The sequence below is a fragment of the Hyaena hyaena genome, unplaced genomic scaffold, assembly GCF_003009895.1.
Source record: "Hyaena hyaena isolate Hyena2069 unplaced genomic scaffold, ASM300989v1 scaffold_740, whole genome shotgun sequence".
Classification (NCBI taxonomy): domain Eukaryota; kingdom Metazoa; phylum Chordata; class Mammalia; order Carnivora; family Hyaenidae; genus Hyaena; species Hyaena hyaena.
This window is the reverse complement of record NW_024081380.1, coordinates 785,676-803,624: the sequence shown is the minus strand read 5'-3', so window position 1 is coordinate 803,624 and position 17,949 is coordinate 785,676.

The following is a 17,949-nucleotide window of genomic DNA, read 5'->3' as shown; positions in this document are numbered from 1 at the left end:
AGTTAGAACCTGGCTTCATAAATACCATCTCTGCACAGTATATTACGCACATCATGTATTCAGCAGATATCATAATATATTCAGGGCTGCTCTTAGGGAGAGAAATTTCAATATTAGATAAAAATAGTGAGATGGCTGCGGTAACTGTGTTTGTCTGGTACACGGAGTAAATAGGATTGTTAGCGATTGCTCAAGGCTTCGGGAAAAGATACGGAAACAAAGATAGCTCCTGCCCGATTCTGAGCCAGGCAGAGGCAGAGGTTCATGGAAGCTTGATTACCTTCTGCCACCGTGTACTTCTTAGCAGGCCCAGAGATGAGCTCCTCCTTTCTTATATTTTCTCATAAGAATAGTTGAATGTTATCCTAATTAGAAATCTGCTCAGATTTGGAAACGGGCTGGTGTTGCCTTCTCTCCCCCTCCCTCCATCCTCCCCCCTCCCTCTCCCTCCCCTCCCTCTTTCTCACACCCGTACTCGGGATAATGTTCAATGTCACAAAGAGTCAGAGGTCTCGGCTGGACCCCTGTCACATGGATATGACTTTGCTTGGGGTTCTCGGCCTCTCTGAACCTCTGCTCCTCAAGCAGCAGTGATGAGATGGAACGGAGGACTCTGTCTCAGGATGAGCCTTGGGGTTCAGACCCTGTACATTTAAGGGGCGGTTTCTACTGAACACTAACAATACCTAGGATTGGTTGCGTGTGACACACGCACTAATTCATTTAGCCCTCCCAACACTCCGGGAGCTAGGCAGCATGAATCCCCCACTCGATGGAAGAGGAAACTGAGGCAGAGAGCATTCTCTTCGTTGGCCCAAAGTCACGTCAAGGAATCGGCCCAGCCGCAACTCCAACCTGAGCCCCATGGCTCCAAAGCACAGAGCAGAGAGCAGCGCAGAGCCTCTCATGAGGCACAGGATGAAGGATCCTCTGTCAGCCGCTCGAAGGCAGGGCGCGCGTCTAGTCACTGACGGGTGCACACACTGACACGTGCGATACTGGCTCCTGACAGATCTGAGAATGGAGGATGCATTCCCCTGTGTCATGGGGAGCCCTAAAGCTCAGTAGGAAGGGAAAGGGCTGCAATTTAGGGGAAGAAGTCTGTACAAGAGGAGACCCTGTTGATACCAGACCCAAGGCTGAGGGGTCAAGGGCATCTACTGAAAGACAAGTTCGGACGGGCCGTGCACGGCGGGCCATGTCAGGTGGCCGGCAGGAGGAAAGCACAGGGCGGAACGTGAGAGCGATGTGTGCATAATGGCAGGGGCCGCTGGGCTGAGAGCGCCTTCCTGCGAGGGCAGAGAAACAAGAAGCCTGTAGAAGCAACCCCGAGCTTGCTTTTCTGTCTTTTTTTGTTGCTAATGCAGCCAAACGCCAGCGGAGAGCTCCCGGCCCATGTAAAGTCCAGCTGCGTTCTTGCACGAGGGGTCCTGGCCGCGTGGGTGATGGCCAAGTGTGCAGGCAGAGCCGGTAATTGCCATGCACACTGAACTCTCCAAAAGCCCTACGTGATGGCACAGGGTGCATTTCTTTATTATCTTCTGTCTGTGGACGACGTGCATCAGCACAGCATCTAAATGATTACAATTATCTCACCGCCGATCTAAGCTTCTGGGCGTTTCTTCTGAGGCTGCCCAGAGGTGGGCAGAATAGAATTTCACTGTGCCTGGCCCCGCCCGTGCCTTTCCTTTTGGCTCCTACACTCAGGGCCCAGCGGGGCGCGGGGCTCAGGAAGAGCGGGGTGCGTGGGTAACGTGAGCACTCAGGGGGACCAGAACCTGCTCTCTCAGCTCTCAGCCATTGTTTCTGCATTAAGAACTTCCTTGTTTGTGCGCCCACCAGTCATAGTTTCTGTATTGTTGTTTTCTCAAGCCTTCTGACAGTTTCAAAACCGAGAAGCATGACTCAATCCTAGGGGGGGCTCCGTGTGATTCTCCTGAATGAAGAAAACGAAATTACATATGTAGGAAGATTCTTGACTCCTGCCTTTTCCACTCTGCTCACCCACCTTCAGAACCAACCTCCGTTCTGAAGTCAGCAGGTGCCGACATGTGTCTTTCTTGGGCTTCCACCTCCTGGAGAACCATATCCTCCTGCATGGGGCTGGGAGCCTGCATAGACATGGTCCCGCTCAGCCCCCATCTGCAGGGGCAGTTAAGGAAGCTGATGTTCAGAGTCATTATATAGAGCGAAGAAATATAGGATGTGGAAAGAAAGAAAGAAAGAAAGAAAGAAAGAAAGAAAGAAAGAAAGAAAGGAAGGAAGGAAGGAAGGAAGGAAGGAAGGAAGGAAGGAAGGAAGGAAGGAAGGAAGGAAGGAAGGAAGGAAGGAAGGAAGAAGGAAGAAGGAAGGGAGAGAAAGAAACAAGGAGGGAGGGAGCGAGGAAGGAAGATTCAGACACAAGTGCATCTGATTCCAAGTTCTCATTCCTACCATTATGCTCAATGTGATTCCCCTGAATGAAGAGAATAAGGTACCCAGTGGGGAAGCTTCGGTTCAGTTCCATCGTCTATTAGTAGGACGGTAAAAGGTTACTCAAAGCCTGATCGAGAAAGCTGAATTATCTACGGCTTGACAATGCAGGGATGTGTTGGTGCCCAAAAGTGTTTGTGTAATTTAAACCTGGAACTTCTACAGAAGGAACGGCAAGGGCTGCTCGTAGATATCAGGAACGGGCTGGAGCAGTCAAGTCCACCGGCTCAGTAACGGTGTTCTGATTTCACGCCGAGTGTGTGTGGTCCCGGCCGCACATTGCAGGGCAAGGCCACGCCCCACTAGCCCTTCCTTGGTGTTTTCTCCCTTTCCATCTTCTCAGCCATCCTGCCCTTGTCCACTTGCTCTGAAATAGCAAGCAGAGAACAGAGAGAACACCGAGGACGAAGCAACCTCGGTTTGAATGTTCCTCCTCCCTTTCCTGCATGTGAGTCTGGAAAAGTCTCTGGAACTCTCTGAAATTCCATTTCTTCCTGCAAAGATGACAAGAACTGGAGTAAGCGATTTTAAGACTTTTAAATCGTACCGTCTCCCTCTCTTCTCCCTCCCTCCATTCACCTCCCTGTTGCCCTCCCCCCCCCACCCCCCGGGGAAGCTCAAAGGACACAAGCAGAGGGCTCTCCCTGGTGCACCCAGATCTGCGAACACGTGGGCAGAGAGGACGTGGAATCTGGATTCCCCCGTCGGGTTCTCCAGGTAGACACAGGGTCAAGACTCTCAGGGCTGCTTGGGGATTCTAAGAGCCCAAGTGTCTCGAGCACGTAAAACTTGGTTAGAATTCTGCTCTGGAGACAATCTCCGACCCAGGCTGGCCTCACGAAGACGCCCACAGAGCGAGCCGTGATTCACGCTTCCTACTGCCCCTCCCCGGGGTGCCGTGTTCCCTGCTATGCCTGACCAAGGAAAAGGAGTGAGCAAAGGATTTGCAAATAGGGAGGGGAAAAAGGAGACCCAGAGAAAGTGGAAAGACAGAAAAGAAAGGAATACGGAAAACAGAGAGAGAGCGAGCGAGCAGACACCAGGGAAAGAGGTAGAGCCGGCAAGAAGAAAGGGAAGGGAGGCAGGAAGGCAAAAGAGAGACAAAGAGATGCAGGAAACACACCACCAGAGAATGGAGAAAATCAGGACATGGGAAGGTTTCAACTTCACACGGTCTGAAGGGCCTCTGCTTGGCCCTTTTGAATTCATAAGTGCACCGAATTGAACTGGCACTTACTCTCCATTTATAAGAGAACACAAAACACCCTATCTATCACCATACTCCTCTAACTTGGTCCCTGCCCTCTCTCTGCAAGGAAGACGGTTAACTTCCAGTCATCACGAGGAGCTTCTTGGACAAGACCATCTCCCTGAAGCTACTTGAAATTTTTTTTAATGTTTTATTTACTTCTGAGAGAGAGAGAGAGCATGAGCATGGGAGGGTCGGAGAGAGAGAGGGAGACGCAGAATCGGAAACATTCCCCAGGCTCTGAGCTGGCTGTCAGCACAGAGCCCGACACGGGGCTCGAGCCCACAAACCGTGAGATCATGACCTGAGCCGAAGTCGGCGCTCAACCGAAGGAGCCACCCAGGTGCCCCCCTGAAGCTACTTGAAAGTGTAGCCCAGACCCAGGCCCATCTGATGCCAGAATGCAGGATCAGACTGTCCACCAACCTGAGCTGTCCATCCTCAAATGCAACCCGGTTCTCACCCAAAGAATCTCAGACACACACGCTGAACTCCAAAGTGTGGAAATCACTTAGAACTCGGATGGGAAGATGGTTCTCAATCTGAAGCAGATATGCAATTGAGTTGGGGGCTAGCTAGACCCCAAACCCACTAGAAATATATATTCTATAGGCCAGAAAAAAATAAATAAACATTTCCTGGAAACTCCCAAACCCAAAAGGCAGATATGACTGCAACTCTTACAATTAATGTGTTTATTGTGAAAACTACCAAAGGGAAAGCTCACTCCAGTGGAGTCAGGGGGATAGAAGGAGGAGCCGTACCACTCAACATCAGCTATAGGAAGAGTTGTCAATGACCCAGCAGAAGAAAGGTCAACAGAAAAGAATCCTCAATCACAGGCCCCCACAGGGAAAGATGTTCACTGCGTCTCCCGCAAGAAACAGATCATCCCTGCGACTCAGTCAGCGAGAAACTTCATGACCCTGAACTCTTGCTTCTGTCCGATGGACTTTTACTCAAACAATCTCTCCCAACTTCCTATTTCTTCTCCGTAAAATAATGTGTCCTTCTTCCGTGTGTCTCACTTGCCCAAGGTTTTGTCTCAGCTCACTGGTCCTGGATTGCGGTTCCCAAATAAGTTCATCTTTTGCCAGTAAAATAACTGGCGGTTTTACTTCTAAGGTTAACATGGTGAATTCTTCAATTTGTCATTTGACCCCAAATACACACATAGCTCTGGGGACTATATGATATTAAATCAGGACAAGACTCCATCCTCCGGAAGCTTACCATGCAGTGAAAGACTTAACATCTATGCCTAAGCGTATCTCAGAGAAGATGTGGAAAAGGGAGGGTGCCAGCAAGCGGCACCATCTGGCTAACAACATACGCGTTAGTGCTGTCTGATCTCTCTTGCAGACCAGCTCTCAGGGGGCAAACCAACTTTGCAAATCCTCAGTTTTCCCGCGTATAAAATGGAGCAAGTAAGAGCCACGCCACCCACTTGGCTTGCCGACTCAACGTGACCCAGCGCTGTCTGAGAGTCGATTGATTATCAGGTACCCAGTAAATACGCATGCCCCAGTTCCTTTCCAAAGAGGGACTTTCTTTTTCTTTTTCTTTCTTTTCCAGTTTTGAGTTGATGCTATTTTTTTTAAGCTGCGGGTTTTTGTTTTTTCGCCTATTCTTAACAAGTTTAATAAAAGGGACAGTGAGCGGGAAAGGGAAAACATGTCAAAATGTGACGAATTCTGAAAATGTATCTTTCCAAATTGTGCAGCTCGGTGCTGGCAGGATGACAAGGGCCCTTACAACCCAGTGCAAACACACTGCTGCCGAACCACGCAGCTTGCGCGTGCAATATATGTACGTTACGTGCCAAGTGCTACGCAAGTGCTTTTAAACAAACGACAAATACGATAAGCTACTCGGAGGATAAGGCCAACTGAGCGTGAGGGATCTCTGGATTCAGATGTGGACATGCGCTCGTCTCCCCTGGCCGGCTACGCAGCCTGAGGCCCCGGACCCCCGCACAGCGCCGCCCGCTGGGCCTCCGGCCGCTCTGCAGGTTCAAGTCCAAGGGCACCGGCAAGCACGTGGCGCGCGCTCCAGCAGAAAGCTGCAGCTCCGTTTCCGGTGTTCTGCGCTGGGCTCTCCCACCCGGTCAGCACCTTTGTGTGCCCCCCTCCCCTCCTCCAATCAACTTCATAAACTTAACTAATAATTCCGCTCGCCGCGCGACACATCCACCCGCTCACGCCGAAAGCGACTGGAAAGGGAACGGGCCATAAACACTCCCTTCTCTGCCTATGCCTGATGCCATCGTTAAAAAAGAGGAGGGATGACAAAGTGAAAGGAAAAACGCCGTGGTTCTTTTATGTGAAGATTACATTTAAAAATAACCAACTAACCGTCTGCACTTTTCGGGGGCCTGACGTCTCGAAACGCATTTAGATTGATGCAGAGCGGGGCTGAGGTTCTCGTGCTGAGTAAACAGTCAAGTGTTCTTAATAGGAATTGCAGTTTCTCGACATCTGTTAGGGAAAAGGGAATGGAGAAACAACAATTTACAGCGAGATTGGTTTTGTTAAATGCATTTAAATTCCAAGATTAGTGGTGTTCTTTCTTTTTCAATTAGCATTTACTTGTAGAAAGGTTACAGCTGAAAGGGCTGGGGAGGAGATGGGGTGGGTGGCTCCCCCCGCCCAGAGGGCACTCCCAAGCACAGTAAAGGAAAATAGAAAGGGAACGAAAGACTGAAAAGAACTTCAAGCCGGTGCCAAATGCAGGCGGCTAATCGTGGAGGGGAAAGCATTCAAAAAATAAAATAAAACAATAATAAAACGGAGTCGAATTGGGATTTGATGCTCCTGTCCTCTGGGGTAGAAAAATCATAAATTGCTCCGAGAAAAGAGAGAAAGAGTGAGAGATGTGTGTTTTCCAAGCCGGTTACTAAGTGAAATTTGCGTTCCTTCCCAAATCTATGCCGCGGCTCTGTTTGAGTGTGTAAAGAGCTGTAACTAGCTCTTTTTTTTTTTTTTTTTTTTTGGTAGAAACATAAACAGAGACAAAAAATGTAGGGAATGTTTCACCTGTTTTACTGCCATTAAATAAACCTCATCTGCTACCAAGCTGTTTTGGGTGACATTTGTTAAATAAATACATTTTGTGGGAGATTAGAACCGGAAAGTACAGACATGCGGCTCTGGGCTCGTATCAACTCACTTTGCTTCCCGGCACCCCCCGCCCGGCCCGGGTGGGGTCAGTGTGATGCTCTCCCATGGTTAGCTCAGGTCTGAATTTACAGGGTTACAACCACTGGGGCGTGTGGCTCTTGCAAAGTTTCCTTCACCTCCGTGTCCCTCTGTCTCTGTCCCCATTTCTCCACTCCTTTCCTCCCTCCCCTCTTGAAAAGATCCTCATGTTCTAGGTTTCCTTTAAATTAGGGACAAACTAAGTGTTGCTTTAGTTCTGCTACATGGATTCCACTTTTAAATCTATCAGTGTATATTTTGTGCACGTCCGCAAACTTTAAAACGCTGTTAGGTCTTTGTGATGATTTAAAAATACGTGTATTGAGTATTTGCTTAATCTAAAGCCAGGCTTACCATTTCTAGCTAAAAACAAAACAAATAAATTATTGTCTACCAAGAGCGTTCTCTGTAGTATATCTGGATACCCTCAGGGGGAAGATGGCTGACTGCTGATATCCTTGGTAGGGTCTCTGCAATTTTACAGCAACCATAATTGGAGAAAGTGAGAGGAAAGATGGGCCCAATAGAGAGAACTGTTGGTGCATTGGCTGGACAGCACAGGAAGGGTTCCCAGCCCCCAGCAAGCAGAGAACGCTTCTGCTGATAACTACAGAGCTACACAGTTCTAGAATGTTCTGCAACCAGACTGTGGGCACAAGATGCTTCATGGGCAAGGTTCCTCTGGCTTTTCAGCTTGCTTCCTCTGAGAAATTTCATATGCTGATTCTTTTCAATTATCTGTCAATTTTCAAAATGCAAATAGAAACAAGCATGTCATCACTTTGGTACACACCAACGGATTTCTTCCAAGCACCCGGACCATAACTGAATGCAGTTCAATATGTTCTCTTCCCTTTTTTAAGTGGAGTTAATATTACTGTGCAGATTTTGGTCAGATTCCAGGAACCCAGTGTGTGGAGAGGCAGAATTCTATTTTAGAACTACAAGTTGGTTTGAAAAATGTGAACTCAGCCCAACTATTTCTTTGTTTCATCTTTCTTGCTAGACATATTTTATTTTTCTACAAAAAACATTTCTTCATCTGTACACACACACACACACACACATACACACACACACAATTTTGGCCAAATTATGATTACTGCTGAGACTGTGTTTAATTCTCTTCCACGCTTATGATACAAAAAATGTCTAAAGCAAAAAGAAAAGTGGCCTGTAAACCCAAGACGAGATGATATCCGAAAATAAACATTTTGGCATGATTTCTTTTCATCATCTTGTACACACATACATTTTATAGAGCTGCTTTTGCTGCTTTTGGCCCTTAACGTCATCAATAAAAGTTTCCATATATCATTAAAATGGATTTATTCATATACCTTAATAATATGTATATACACTCTTTTACCTAATTATTCACCTATTTGGGGGCATTTTGTAGTTTCCTCTTTTTTTGTATTTTCGTGATTACAGTCATACTTCAATAAACCAATTCATGGAAAATACCTATGTGTGTTGGATTATTTTCTTAGAACGGATTTCTGGAAATAGAATGACTGGGCCAAAGGGTCCCAAAGTATTTAATGCTCCTGACCCATATTGGCAAATTGCCTTTCCTAAAAATTATACCAATTTACCCTCTTGCAACTAATATACAAGAGGGTCTGTTCACAGCATCACCTCTATTCCAAGATACTTTTTTTCAAGACTCTGCAAATTGAAAAATGAAAAGCAGAACGCTAACTTTTGCCTGGCATCATTTTAAAAATATACACCAAGGAAAGGGTTCTTTTTTAAAAAAATATTTCAATCCATCAAGAAATGTAAAAGCTTGTATCCAGGCTGTTTCCTGACCAATAAGTGCAATAGAACCATAGGAGGCTTCATCATACATAGTAGATGGCGTTGCTAGAAGACCTATTACATTTTGCGTGCCCCTGGAGAAGGGTATTGAGTCCAGGAAATCTTTCATGGAAACAGTAATGACACTACGTTTTTGCATATAATTGAAGGCATCTCACACTAGCTTCTAAGCACAATTGAGGGGGTTTGATGACTTCATTTGACCAGGCTGGTGCTCTGCCAAAGGGGAAAGCTGGATGGTGCCCTAGGTGTCTGGACAGATACTCTGTGTTAAAAGATGAAAACAAGAGATGTTGGAGAACCTGGTTTAAAGCAGCCTTTTTAAGCGAACACTCTCGCAGCCAGGAGAGGATTGAAAGAGGCAAAAGAAACAGTAACAAGTCTGGAAAACAAAGGGCAAAGTTTCTCAGGCCTGGGGACCTTCCGAAGACTGCCCGGAGGTCATTGAAAACACCTTTGTATCCTGCTTCTAAGGGTCAAGAAGGAAATGTTGGTCAACAAGTGTTGCTTTTGTTTAAATGCACATTATTCCCCCAGGCAGCCTTCCCAGTTAATGAAGTCCGGCTCGTTTCTTGATGTTTTCTGCCAGGCCTTCGTGTTCCTAAGTTCTGGAAGAGTCCGTGAACAACCCACCCTAAAAGAGCTCTAGTAACTGAAGGTGGGATTGTGTGTAAAGGGGAGTGAGCCTGAGGGATTTCAACATAGGAATGAGCGCCCAAAGTATCTCCATTTATTTGGCCCTAATCATTTTTACTCCATCAGCAATCGCCAGCAGTGGAGAAAAGCTGTGCCTTCGCCACTGATCACTCAAACCCAAAAAGGAGAAAGGGAAAAAAAAAGATCACAGGAAAGAAGTACAAGTACCACTAACTCAAAGAAGCATGCCCCCCCTCCCCAAATCCTCAATTCCCTTCACTGTCGGATTTGTGAAAACTGAGCATACCCTCTGAGATCATGACATGTTTCATTGTAAGAATATTCCTCCTAGTGATCTGGCCCGCTTAATGAAGTGTTCCCTAAATTAAATCTACCCTTTCTGAAAGGTTACTCCCCAAACAAAATGAACAGGAAAATGCCTCCAGTCCATATAAATGTCACCCAGCCCTCCAGTAAATCTGTTTTAATCACTGCTTTTAAGGAAGCAGCCCAATTGAATAGGAGGGAAACTCAATTACTCTGTATACCGAGACAAGTGTCAGGGAGTCACCAACACGGCCTTCTCAGAGGAGCCATCCTCTGGCGAGATGCAGACAGTCTCTGTTCTGCACACAGTTTGCCTTTCTCCTTTTTCCAGCAAGACCACGGCCTTCCACCAGGGCACAGCAGAAAGACAACTGTTATCAACGGAGAGCTCACTCCCTGAGTATTCTTCCACGAATCCCTTACCGCAAGATCATGACCGAGCTCGTTGGCCTTGTCTTTCTAGAAATGAAAGTGGGGCCCCAGACGGGTACAGTCCACTTGAAGGTCTCCAGGCCAGAAAGAGAAGAGAGGAGACTTGCACCATCCTAAAGGCTTCTCTCGGGCTAAGTGACATCAGCTCTGTGCACTGCCGCCCCCCTCTCCCTCACCCAGAGCTTTCTAAGCCCATTTAAAAGAAATAGTCAGTGTGGGAGGATGAATCAGTCAAATTACTCTTAATAGCAGAGTCGGGCAAAACCTGCTTCCCTGACAATAAGAAGCGAATTCCTCAGAATTCCTGGTGTCTGCGCGACGGACACCGAGGAACCAGTGGACGCAGAAGGCAGGCAGACCGCAGCACGAAGTCTTGCTGACCCCAAACCAACATTTACAGGTCAACCAAGTGGGAATATAGGCGCCCACTCTAAGACATGTTGGGTGGCAAATGACAAACAGCAAGTACCCCTGGATGCTGATTCCAAACAAGCGTGTGCCTGGGACTGGGTTTCAGCAGAGGCGTTCATATGCTTTGCAAAGCTAATGCACAGAGGCGGCCTCCAGTGCTTATGTTTTTTGGAATTAAGTTGCATGACTGTGCCTTGCTCTCTAAAATGTGTAAATGTGTAAATTATGCTAAAACAGATTGCCAATGCAAGTTGAAGAAATGAAAAATATGGTGCACTCTCGCAGTAAGGGTGCAGGGGTGTGGCTTACCGCCTGATGTGAAAGACAGCCTCCGAACTCTCCATTCTTGGGGGCTCTGGAGGGGATTATGAGAAGGGAGTAGGGAAATGCGAAGTAGCTCGATGGCTTTTTCTAGGACCCGGCATCAGATGAAGGATCGCTTTTGCTGGCACCAAAGATGTTATGTAAATCATGCGTGTTATATAAGCCCTGTTTCCAAGTCTTATGGAATGTCCCCAGTTCACCATATCCAAATAGAAATATCACACTCACATGCCACATCTTGATCCCCGAATGTGCTCAAGAATATAAAGATAAGGACATGTCCCCACTACATCATTAACTCCAGTGGTTTGTGTGTGTGTGTGTGTGTGTGTGTGCACGCGCGCTCACGCTTTTCTGCTACTGTGAACGTTGCCTCAGCTATTGCGATGAGACCAATCCCATCTAAGAAAATGCCATGATGCCATGGATACCCCCTTCCTTCATGGAAAGGAAAGAAAACAATTACACCCTCCAATATTGAATAGGTTCAGAAGGGAATGCCAATCATTTCTCTAGCCTGAGACTCTCTCATGAAATGAAGGTTGATATGAAAATTGGAGCCAATGATGGCTTTGTGCGTTTCAAAACCAAAGGCACTGCTCGTGACCGATAAGTCATCTTGCTGAAAGATACCTACATTCCAATCCTTTCATTAGGAAGCTCAAAACACCAGTGACTTCCCCAGAGCATACAGCAAGTCCACTGGAATATACCCTAACCTCTTACTAAGCTCTGTCCTGTAATCTCAGTGCAAAGTATTATCTGGAGATTCAACAAAATCATTTTGCAAATTGAGCCAGACCAGTTCTTTTCAGCTTCCAAAAATGCTTCAAGAATTAGCTATGACTCTAGTTTTAAATGAAATGGATAATCAACATTGCAAATTTTCCTAAAGGTCATGAGTTGCACAACGACAGGGAAGAAATTCAGATGACTATATTTATAGGTAGATCCTTACAGCTTAGTCAAGAGGCAGAAACATGATTCCGTAGAAACCCGTTGACACTTGCAGCAAGTTTAATTGGCAAGAAGGTCTGGACTCAGAATGCTGAAAATAGTGATGTCTCATTGTGCACAAGGGTTTCAACTGGTGTGCGGGAACCTTCCAGACTTGCAGTGTTCATTCCCTGGTTTCTCCCCCTACTTCTTTTGCTATTGTTCCCTCTCACTTCCTTTTATCTGCCATCAGGAGAAAGAGGCAAGATGCTGGAGGTGACAACTGGGAATTGACAGTGCCCTGAAGATTTATTCCTCTTCTAGTCTAATATGCAGCACTGTTTATATTAGGAAGTATAATAATGGATTCATGAACTTAACCTATACTTCTGGTTAAATTCACAAAATAGATATGCCTTACAAAGAGGGACAGGCCTGTTTGCACCAATCACTTGGGATCTTGCACGATATTGGAGACTTGAAGCAAAATATCCCATTGATTTCTCCCAGATATCATATCAAGCAAGCACAGGTATTCCAATGTTTATATCAAAAAACAGCCTCTCCTGTTTACACACAAGATTCCCGGGTTTGTGCAAGAATTCTACTTGCAGAGCTAGAGGAACACCGGATCGAGCCCGTAAGGAAGGCCTAGTACATCTGGTCTACCATCCTGTATTGTACTAGCCTTCCCTAACTTAGCCAGTGATTTGTAACCAGTGCTTAGTGAGGATTCAAGGTACTGAAAATTATCTAGAAATCTTAATAGAATCTCCAAGAGAATTTGATCTCAAGCTACCATCACTTACAAAGAAATATAATTACTATATGAAATACTTTGTCTCCACATCTGTTGAGCAGTTACCCTGTGAATCTCTTGAGATCAAAGAGTATACTCTTTATCTTTAAAACTTTTAAATCTCTAAATCTATAAAATTCGATCTTTAAAACTTGTATATTTTTTATATTGTCATCACCTTGCACACAGCCTATCATTCATAGGCATCTAACAAATATTAGGTAATCAATCAACCGAACAGAAAGAGACTTGCTTTTATAGAGCTCAAAGATTTGGACCTCTGATCATTCGAAACAGTCCTCTGCTATGTTCCTGTTTATTTTCTCAAATGAGGTTTGTATCTGCATATCCTCAGAATGGTTTAGTTCATTCAACCTTTCAATTTAAATATCCAAATTAAATCTCCCAGGACTATCATGAAAATTAATATCTTTATTGAGAAGTTATGCCCTGCAAATTATTGTAGGATTTTATTTGGACTGAAGTCAGATAACTATAAATAACTACTGGAAATAATTTTATTAAGCTCCGGAGCACATACTGTGTGGCAAATGTAATTCTGGGCATTTTCCTATATATCATTTAATCATCCCGAGCTATGCACATAATGCCAACCTTATTCCACCTCCTGATGTCTACTCCAGAATGAAGGGCCACTTCCAAGGTCATTCTGATACTGACAGAACTAGAATTTGAATCCACGTGTGTCATTCTTTGCTACTGCATATCAATATGAAAGTGAAATATCATGTTAAAAATAACTCAAGATTCTTGAGGATCAATCATGAGTGTACCATATTTACTCAGCCACTCCATCAAAGAATACCATTTATCAAGAAACTGCTTCACAAGAACTTTAACAATTTAGCTTCCCGAGTGATTGATTTCAGAGTTGACTCTCATTAGATTCTTGCAGGCTATGTTTAGCAAAATGGATTATGTAACCCATTTTTTTAAACTGAATTTTTATTATCAAATATATTTTCTAGTCAACTAGTCATGATTGAACTTTTTGATGGCTCCAACTTCAAAACTACATCTTACATAATTCTGAAATCCGGCACTAAAAATATGTCGAGAAACATAAATTAGCATTTCTAGAGGGAGGAATGAGGTGTATTATTCAAGTGTGCTCTGGAAGACAGTGAAGTGTAGGGGCTAATGGAGTATCATCGCCCTGACACTTACCAGGGTGGGCTTGCGAAGTTGACATCTGTCTTTGAACCTCAGTTTTCTCACCTGTGATCCAGGGATAGTAAACCACAGATCTTTAAAAGCTGCTGGCCAAATTGCCATTGGGACACAAAGGAAGCAGCTGTGAAAAGGATCTTTGAAGCTCCCAAGTAAATGAAAGCTCAGAAAGGAGCTCATGGTGCCCTGGGTCCAACCTGCTCTCTACCTCAGCAAGTGCAGATCAAATTTCGACCAGCGGAGCAGTCACCGGTGCTTAGTAAAGAACCGATGGGCACCCACCAGTAATGTTGAAGGAGTTAATCTGGATAATCCTGCCACTGCTGATAACATCATCTGTTCTGAATTTATTGGTTTTGATTGTTGTGTCCATTGGTCTTCACTCTCAACCGTAGAAAGTCACAGAATCTTTATTGAAAACTATTATAGTTATTAACATCATCATAATTACCTTAGAGTGATTAAGATGATCGTAATTATATTTTCATTCTGTCTTCTGTTTAAAACACGGTCTATGTGAGAGAGAGCCCCATGATGATGCGTTCACAACAGTCAGGAGTGCGCCATCCCAACCTGGCACCCTTCCAGCCAGGGTAATTGCATTCTGCTCACCAAAAACTCCCTGTAGTTTTCCCTGGAGAAGGTCTCCCTCATTTCCTGTTCAAAACCAGCTGTGCTGTGGGGCTGGCAAGCAGCTGCCATGTCGATACCCAGAGGTGGCTGTGTTTCACCTCGGGTTGGAACAAGGCTCGGATATTTCTGTGGCAGAGGAACCAGATAAAGCCAGAAGAGTACTTGGGCATTTTCTTTTGCTACTGGGCAACAAAAACAAAAACAGAAACAAACAAAAAAAAAAACTTCTCAATAATACTTATCAGTAGATGCTATAAATCAGGGGCGGTAGGGAGAGGGAAACATGGCTTTATTTTTGCATGTATTTTAAAGTTAAAAAAAGAAAAGCTCATCATTACCTAAGATCATGTACTTCTAGTTGCCACCTCTCCAATCAGGGAACGAACAGTCTATTTTATTTTAATTGTTCATAGTTAAAGATGACCTCTTGTACCTCCTAATTAATTACTGAGTTTCTTGTAAAATTCTCTAGTTTAGAGCTGACGTTGATATAAAATCTAGGCCTCGTTCTGAACTGTGATCTTGCAGACGTATTTTTGAATAAGAACACGATTCTGTTTACATGATGTTTAGTGAAAGGGACGATGTAGATGTTTGTGGCTTCATGTGGGCCTCCCATAAAACCCCATGCAGAAGATGAAACATGACACCCACTTTGTAATCCATCCAAGACTCCTACCCAGAGTCCATACGTTTCATATGTATGTAATCAACTTTTATTGGTTCTTGAATTACATTCTGCAAGCACAGAACTCCCCTTTGCCAATTTGAACAGAATAACGGAGCTTGGAAGTGTCATTAATAAAAGGCCGTGTGGCTTGAGCACAGTGAAACATTTATACAAACTCTTGCTTGCATCAAGGTTTCTTTTGGTGGAAGCAAAGCTTTAGGAAAAGAAAATACTTCACAGAAAAATAAGTCACCAGAATTAGAACCTTGTTAGATGAAAGTGAACAAACGTTCATTCTTTCTTTCTCTAGTTTGCAAGCTGCCTCCTATCTGAAAGGCATAGTTGAAACATACATGACCTGGGTCCGGCCCTATGGAACTCACACGAGATGAATCAGCCCTGGATGTCAAGAGATCGTGGAGGGTTAGCATCTGAGAGAAAAGCATGTGGCTGCAGAGGATTATTTCTGGAAGCAGCTGAATACATCGCCGTCCAAGACCAGAAATTACCATTCACCTTGGCATACTCAGGAACTCTATCAGGTTGAAGGAGGCAACTCATCCCTTATACCCAGACTCCTACTAACCAAGCTCATAAAGCTAGAAGTATAGCTACCAAAATGTTAACAGACTCAGTTTCAGTGAGAAATTAACCTGACAGTGACAAAATCTTCATGGTGACCAAAATATTTATTCTCTACTGGCAGTTATACCAAGAAAGTCACTGCCGCTCAAAGGCTGCTGGGTGAGCACGGCTGTCAGCTCCCAGGCAGTGAGTGGGTGGCTCTGACATCTGGCGAGGACAGCCTCACACCTGTATCACCACCAGGAAAAAACTCTGGGCCAAGGACTGCTTTTGCTGTGACAGTTTTTACGGGCACTTCTAGGTCTAGTTGGCTGACTTCCCAGTTCTGTGTCCCAGGCTGCTCACCTGTCAGCTAATCACAGAAGTTTTTTTCTTTTTGTTTCTTGATAATTACAAAGGCCTCCAGGAACCCACTCCCTAAATGATAAACTCATACCAGCCCGAACTCTTCGACATTACTGCTGACTCATTGATTGCCGGCAGAGCTGTGCCCTAGCTCCCATGGACACTTATGGTTTGCTGAGCTTGTGCCCGCCGACGGCTAACCCACGCACCGTACGTGGATGTAATGATTTTCATTCTCAGAGGCGAATATTGATCCCAAGATTAGGGAGTGCTGTGATTGCCAGGAAAGAAAAAGAAAGCACCTAAATTTCTGTGCAACCCAAAACTCATTTATGATACACAACTCGCAAGATGCAGTGTTCTTCGTTAAGTCCCGTTGGGTCTGGTTCTTCCTTCTTGGTCCTGTGTGTGGAATTTCTAGGTCATTCCCATGTCCCCGGCCTCTCTCCCACCTCTGACAATTTCACTGCATGATCCTTTCTCCACATAAGTCTTGCATCTGCGTCTTCCCGATTGTTCCCATTGCTGTCCTTATGAATCAGTCTCTGGCTACTTCCAGGCCCACCTTGCATAAACACTGTATTGCTGCCGTCAAATCGCTTCACCACACAGGACTCTGCGTGGCACCCCTAACCTGCAGTGGGGATGCCGGCCTCAGGCGGACTCGAAGATGGCACAGTCTGATCACTAGTTGCTGTGTGTGGCTAGTGAACATCTATCGTTCAGTGTCAGGATCAGGATTCTATATCCACTCTCACCTGTTAGGAGCTTGCTAAAGCCATTTCAATGCTCTGAACTTCGTTCTTTAGCGCTAAGCTGGAAAACCCAGTATCTCTCTCCTAGGGCGCTAGAGAGAATCTCAAGAAAGAGCTTCCCTAGCCCAACAGCACTGCACCTAGACTACTTCTTCCTGTCTTTTAGCGCTCACTTCCCAGCTTGCGCCCCATTTCTGCGGCAGCCTGGGGCCAGCCCCTCTTCCCTTCCTGTGGGAACATCTCAGAATCCAGACCTGTCACCGGGCCCTTCTCACTGTCTCTCCTGTGTTTAGATGGACTGGAGTGAATCCCACGCCTTTCAGAAGGATCAGAGGAAGCAAAATCATGTTAGTCAAGGAGATTAATGACAAACCATCACAGCTCTAAAATTCTAGAGAAATCTGGCCTTTGTCCTATAGGCAATGGGGGACTCTGTAAAATTTGAGTGATGATCAATATAATATGCTACCGTCTGAGGATTATCTGTCCCTTGAAAATGGAGACAAAGGAGCATCGATAAACACAAGAGACATGTACAGCTTTGATAATTGGCCTGGGCATGCTAGAGAGATAATGCTGGCCCAGGACACTACCCACCAAAGCTCAAATCCTCCTGCCAGACCCCTACTGTAACTAAGATTAAAATGAGTGAGGGTTGGGGCACCAGGGTGGCTCAGTTGGTTGAGAATATGACTCTTGACTTCAGTTGTGGTCATGACCCCAGAGTCATGGGATGGAGCCCCGTGTAGGGCTCCTCACTGAGTATGAAGTCTGCTTAAGATTCTTTCTCCTTCTCCCTCTACCCCCTTCTCACGCCCCCCCAATAACATTAAAAACAAGAATGAGGGGGCACCTGGGAGAGTCTGTCAGTTAAGCATCCAACTTCAGCTCAGGTCATGATCTCGCCATTCATGGGTTCAAGCTCCGCATCGGGTTCTGCACTGACACTCAGAGCCTGGAGCCTGCTTTGGATTCTGTGTCTCCCTCTCTCTCTGCCCTGCCCCCACTCGCATTCCATCTCTCTCTCTCTTTCAAGAATAATACACATTAAAATAAATAAAAACAAATGAGAGTTAAGTTCTTTTCCACCTCCCCTTTTATTTTTCTCCTCCTTCTTCCCATCTTCATATTTGCCAGGGCTTTGGTATTTACAGGGAAATTTA